The sequence below is a fragment of the Anas platyrhynchos genome, chromosome 6, assembly GCF_047663525.1.
Source record: "Anas platyrhynchos isolate ZD024472 breed Pekin duck chromosome 6, IASCAAS_PekinDuck_T2T, whole genome shotgun sequence".
NCBI lineage: Eukaryota > Metazoa > Chordata > Aves > Anseriformes > Anatidae > Anas > Anas platyrhynchos.
The window spans coordinates 34,990,172-34,995,483 of NC_092592.1; the positions used below are offsets into that span (position 1 = coordinate 34,990,172).

Here is a 5,312-nt window from a genome sequence, read left to right on the forward strand (position 1 = left end):
TAGCACAATCACAGTACTTGAAAATTGTATTTTCCTGGAAAGGACTTTTGCTAGCCTTCTTGGACCGTGCACAGAGGAAGTCCTAAGTCTGGGGGGAGAAAATAACTCTTAGCAACAGAATGTTTGAACATTCATACAGGATTAATTACTTGTTTTATTTTTTTCTTTAATTTTAAGTGATTGTACTGCTAGCAAAAGTGAAAAATAGAGACTCTGATCTATGCCAGGCACTTAGTACATGCAAATACTCCATAAGTTTTTTCCTATCTTGAAGAATTTCAGCACAGACTACAAAGGCAAAGTGGACTAAACTGATCCCTGGAGAAAACATGTGCAACTCCACTTATACGAAAAGACCATTCGCTTCAATAGAGCTGTACCCACTTATCCCCAGGATGAATTCACACATTTTTTTTCTGTTATTAGATGGAAGTCCTACTTCTGTTGGAGTGTATGTGATCTAAGCACTTACACTCATTTTTTTTTTTCCAAAAGTAGAATTCTGGGCTTATATGATGAATAACACTGCTGAACAGTGCTGTAAATACCAATTGAGGTACATTAACATTTGCAACGCCATTATGCTAAACCTGAAATACTAGGCAGTCCAAAAAAAAAAAAAATAATAATAATAAATATATCAAACAAAGCTTCTGTTCAGATTTGGTACAGAAAATCTTTAGTCTATGGCATACCGCACTTGCAAATTAGCGCCCTAAGCTCTTGGAATGTCATCAAAATGGATGAATTTCACAACAAATAAATACTGTGGAAAGAATGGTGAATTTCCAGCAATTATTCCCCCAAACCTATTTCAACAAAAATTTCGTGTCCTAGACGTGATTATGGCACAGTAATTTCTAGTTAACACTTACTTATGACAATAGTTGAGTTGAAAATATTTAGTCTGGGGCAAACACGAAGTATTTAAGACCTAGTGGTTATGAGCAGTATAAAATAGGGGCTTATGACAGATTACTTGGGAATCACAAAGGTTGCTGCCAGGTTCCTACTGGATAACAGTAAAAGGTCAGGTTGCTTGTATTTGTTATGGTTAATGTGAAATCAGGTCTCTGTATATTTTGTGAGATGAATTCTCCCTGGCCTTGACCACCTCTCCTAACATCCTTGGGCATCCCTGGAAGCAAAACAATGCTCACTTACTCTAATACTTGGTCGTTTGCAAGCCAGCAGTCCTAACTAGGAGTTGTGCACATGGCCATTGTGACTGGAATGAATAACATTTAAATAAGCACCAACAAAGGTAAAATTACCCCTTAAGTCGACTTCTGTTCACATCTGTGCAAGCAGTACCTGTTCTCTCCACACCAGAGGGAGCTCAGACATGACAAGCAGAGGTTACACTACAGCTTTAATGGCAACACTGCATGATCAGAGGGAGATATAAAAAAAAAAAAAAAAAAAAAAAAAAAAAACCATACAGAAGTACAGTAACATTCTCACTACTTTATTCTAGCTGATCAGTTCACATTGTCCAGGAACTTCCTTCTTCTAAACCAAGCAACCCCTCCTCTACTCAGCATTGAAATATAAGGCAGTGTCTATCTGTTCACCTTAACAAATGTAGGTCCTCATCTCCAGACCAGAATTTGTAAGAAAAGCATACAACCACCCTTATTTCTTCCAGTGTGACCAGCTGTGTAGTAAAGGTGTTGCTCTTCTTGATTGAGGACAGCAGAATACAATCCCCAGTGATTTTCCAGGGACAAGGCTGTAGCTAAACTATGCCACTTTCATTATAAAAGAGTTTGGCAACATATTTCTAGATCATAGGCATTCTGAGGAAAACAGGAAAAAAGAGAAAATTAATTACATCAAGTAATTCAATTCTATACTTCAAATCCATAATTGCATGTAACATCATCATCCAGCACTATCATCTGCTATCAAAATCAATGAAGGCTGATTTCAATAGGAGCACTGTCAGACTAAAGCATGGAGCCCTTGAGTACAGTATGTCTTGAGGTAACATCAGAACAAGAGATTTATTTCCTCCCTTTTTCTTCCAGGAACCTCTTCCTTCCTTTTGCTCCAACCTTCCCGCTGTGCTGTTGCTGCCCCAGTTTGCCCTATACTGCTTGTTGGGAGTCACATTCTGAACCGGGGCAGTAAAAGGAACAAGCTTTAAAATAAAGTCTTGTTCTTCTTTGACAGGGTAAGAAGAGATTGAAAATGCAGCAGGAAGTGCTTAAATACACCAGAGATGGGTAACCTAAAGTTCTCACCCAAGTGGCAAGCAGTCCATTGCAGAGTGTGAGATGTGACACAGAAGCAGGCAGACAAAACCACAACAGTATGAAGGTATGTGCCTGTTGGGGTGGGAGGTGAGAATTTTGAAGAAACCTGCTAAAGGTATGACATGAAACAGAAGTTCCATGGATCTTAGAAAAAATGGTCTGCTTGTTTTGTTTTGTTTTGTCAGCGTGCACCTAAATTCCTTATCTGAGCTGTTTGTTAAAAGCTGAAGTAAGCTGAAGCAAGGTTTATTTTAAAATGTTTGTTAGAATAAATGAAAAGAGCAAGAAAGAGCAAGAGAAGCAAGGGAAATAATTCTTAACAAAAAGCATGCTGATGTCTTTATTTCTATAGGAAAAGTCCCTGGCACTCCTATGGTGAGAATGGAGGACATTTTATAAACATATTTCTATAAAGAGAGTAGTATTCAAATTGGAAATGCCCACTTGGCTTACTCTCACTGCTTGCAGCTTTGGCAGGTAACAGAGAGGACAGCACTTAATAGCAGACTGCTCTCAATGTTCTCTTAGTTAACTCTGCAAAAAGTAAAAGCTCTATTCTCAATTCTTTGATGGTAATGAGAAGCTGAAACATGCATCCCACCAGCGTTCTTTGGGTGTTTGCAGTTCATACTAGCTTACTACATCTAGTTTTATTTAAGGCCTTCTTGGAAAACTGCACCATTACAGAGAGAGCAGCTTGGGGAGCTGATGCTCAGAATACAATTGTGGAAAAGGTAGTCTAATAAGCTCTACAGGAGAGAAATGAATGCTTAAAAAATCTGAATCATTTATGTTGGGAATCTTCCATTTGCAAAAGAACTGTTTTTCATCACAGATGCCAAAGATGCAGCTAATTTTTCACAGCGTCATCCCATTTATCACAGAAGATGCAGATGATTATTGCTTGTCCCATCAAGCAGTTCTGATTGATTCAGTGAGCTACTAGTTGGAAGTAATGGTCTCCACTGGTCAACAAGCACTTCAGTATTAAGAAAGATCCTGCAAGCCAGCAACCCATTTTCAATACAGAAAGGCTTAAAAACCTTACCTTTCAGGTAGGAGACTCCACAGACAGTATTAGGAGACTCAACATACCTAAAGCAGCAAATCTAGGTGTGTGAGTTATATCAGCTAGCTTACCAAAAAGAATGAACAAAATTCCTCCCTCCTTACTGTAAGGTGGTTGGTTCTCATCCGAGTAACAGTTGTTATTTCTGTATCTTTTCTCTTACATGATGTGAACTTACACTCAGTTATAGCAAAAATTAAGCTGTGAGAGGACAGTTCACACTGAAGCATGTAACACAGAAATACAACTGCTTGTTTCAACCTGTGACAACTTTGTATTGACTCAAAGTCACTTTATCTGTATAACCCAAGCAATCTACCTGGGAAACTCCAGGAGGAATGAACACAGTATTTAAGTTAGGATGACAATTCAGTAACTGACATGCTTCTCTGTGATTTGCAATGCAACCAATGTCTTGGCACAATGCTGACTTGACACTGCAAAGAGCTTTCTTCTTACTCAGACGGTGCCCATCATATTCATGAACATAATCAAAGAAAGAGCTTGATAAGAGCCATTCCATGCAGAACCTGTACAGCTCACATTCTATATATAAACTTGACTGCATTTCTGAGCAACCAATTTCTATGTTTATTTTTTTTTTAATTTCTATTTGTTTTATTTTTTTGAGAACAAATTGTTATATTCTAGGTCTGATTTTAAGCAAAGAAACGGAAAACCTCTCAATTCTGCCACACACAGTTCCAAGGAAACTGGAAAGACAAGATTTGATGGCAAAATAAACACAGCTGTAGGCAGATACAAAAAAACACAGTCATTTTTAGACAAGAAGGATGACAACTTTTCTTGAATGAAATTAGGGCTTCCACTACCTCTTGTGATGCTTAGAACATTCACATTCGATGTCCCAGTTTCTTGCCCTCTCAGCAGGGCAGATGGCAGTGAGGTACTTAATTCCCGTTGGCTTTCAAACAGATTTAAACCTACCTCATTTTTTCCAAACTTCAAGTTATTTCCAACTGTGACAAACCACACACTAAACAGAGAATAACATCCATTTGCCACTTTGCTATCAACTTGCAGGTTGTCCTTGCATAAATTGCTCAATATTTGTATTCTTCTGAGAACTCCCATTAAAGTTAAAAAACATTGATATTAATATATTAAATCCTTTTTAAAATGCTTTGAACTTCCACTAGAGGTGCATCATAAATAGATACCTATCTGAATTAGCAACATTCAGAAGTAACAGGAATAGAACTTGGATTCACGCCATGTGATCAATGCCAAATGAAAATCTGCTCTGGTCTTGCAGAGGTCACTCAGCGCTGTACAATTCTCATAAAGTAAATATTTTTGAAAATGGGGAATGCTGAGATTAAGCAATACATTACATTTTTTGATCAAATGCCAGAACCCATAGGTGAATAGGAAACAGACATCAGTAATTACAGTTCGTACTCCAGCTATTTCAAAACCCCTTGCTTCAATGAACAAGTATTAACTGGACAGACACTCCTTCACAAATTAGAGGTTGCAAAGGCTTATTACACACCATATTTATCTTTGAAACTTGTCCAACAGAATTAAACTAAAAAATAATGATACAGATTATGGTTGCAGGCAAAAAACTATTAAAACTAACAACTATATATATGTTTTTATCTGTCAAACTGTCCCTGCAGCCACTCTTTGGTTTAGGAGCTCAGGAATGTGGTATTTAGAAATACTGTTAATTGTATTAGCATGCTGTTGTCCAACTTTAAACTGTATTTTCTCCCAGGATTTGATAAACAATTTCTTTCTTAATTGTTCAGGCCTTTTAACACAATAGAATTGCAAGAACATGAGTCTGGACGACCTCCAGATGGAGCAGGAAAAAAAAGTATGACACCCACGTGAGCGAGCAGCTTATACTGAAGCATCTAACGTTGCTTAGAGAAAATGCAAAGCCATTAAGTTGACATTGGCCAAGCCTACTGTAAAACCAAAAGCAATCCTCACTCTGCACCTGAGCTAATAGT

At 37.7% G+C, this 5,312-nt stretch overlaps 1 long non-coding RNA gene across 1 annotated transcript; it reads left to right on the forward strand.

Annotated features, from left to right (window-relative positions):
• The first annotated feature begins 1,809 nt into the window (after positions 1-1,809).
• LOC113844063 (uncharacterized) lies at positions 1,810-3,356 on the forward strand. The gene is made up of 3 exons (XR_003498201.3): positions 1,810-1,986; positions 2,176-2,322; positions 3,094-3,356. It is a non-coding gene; the product is annotated as an uncharacterized lncRNA (long non-coding RNA).
• Positions 3,357-5,312: the final 1,956 nt, after the last annotated feature.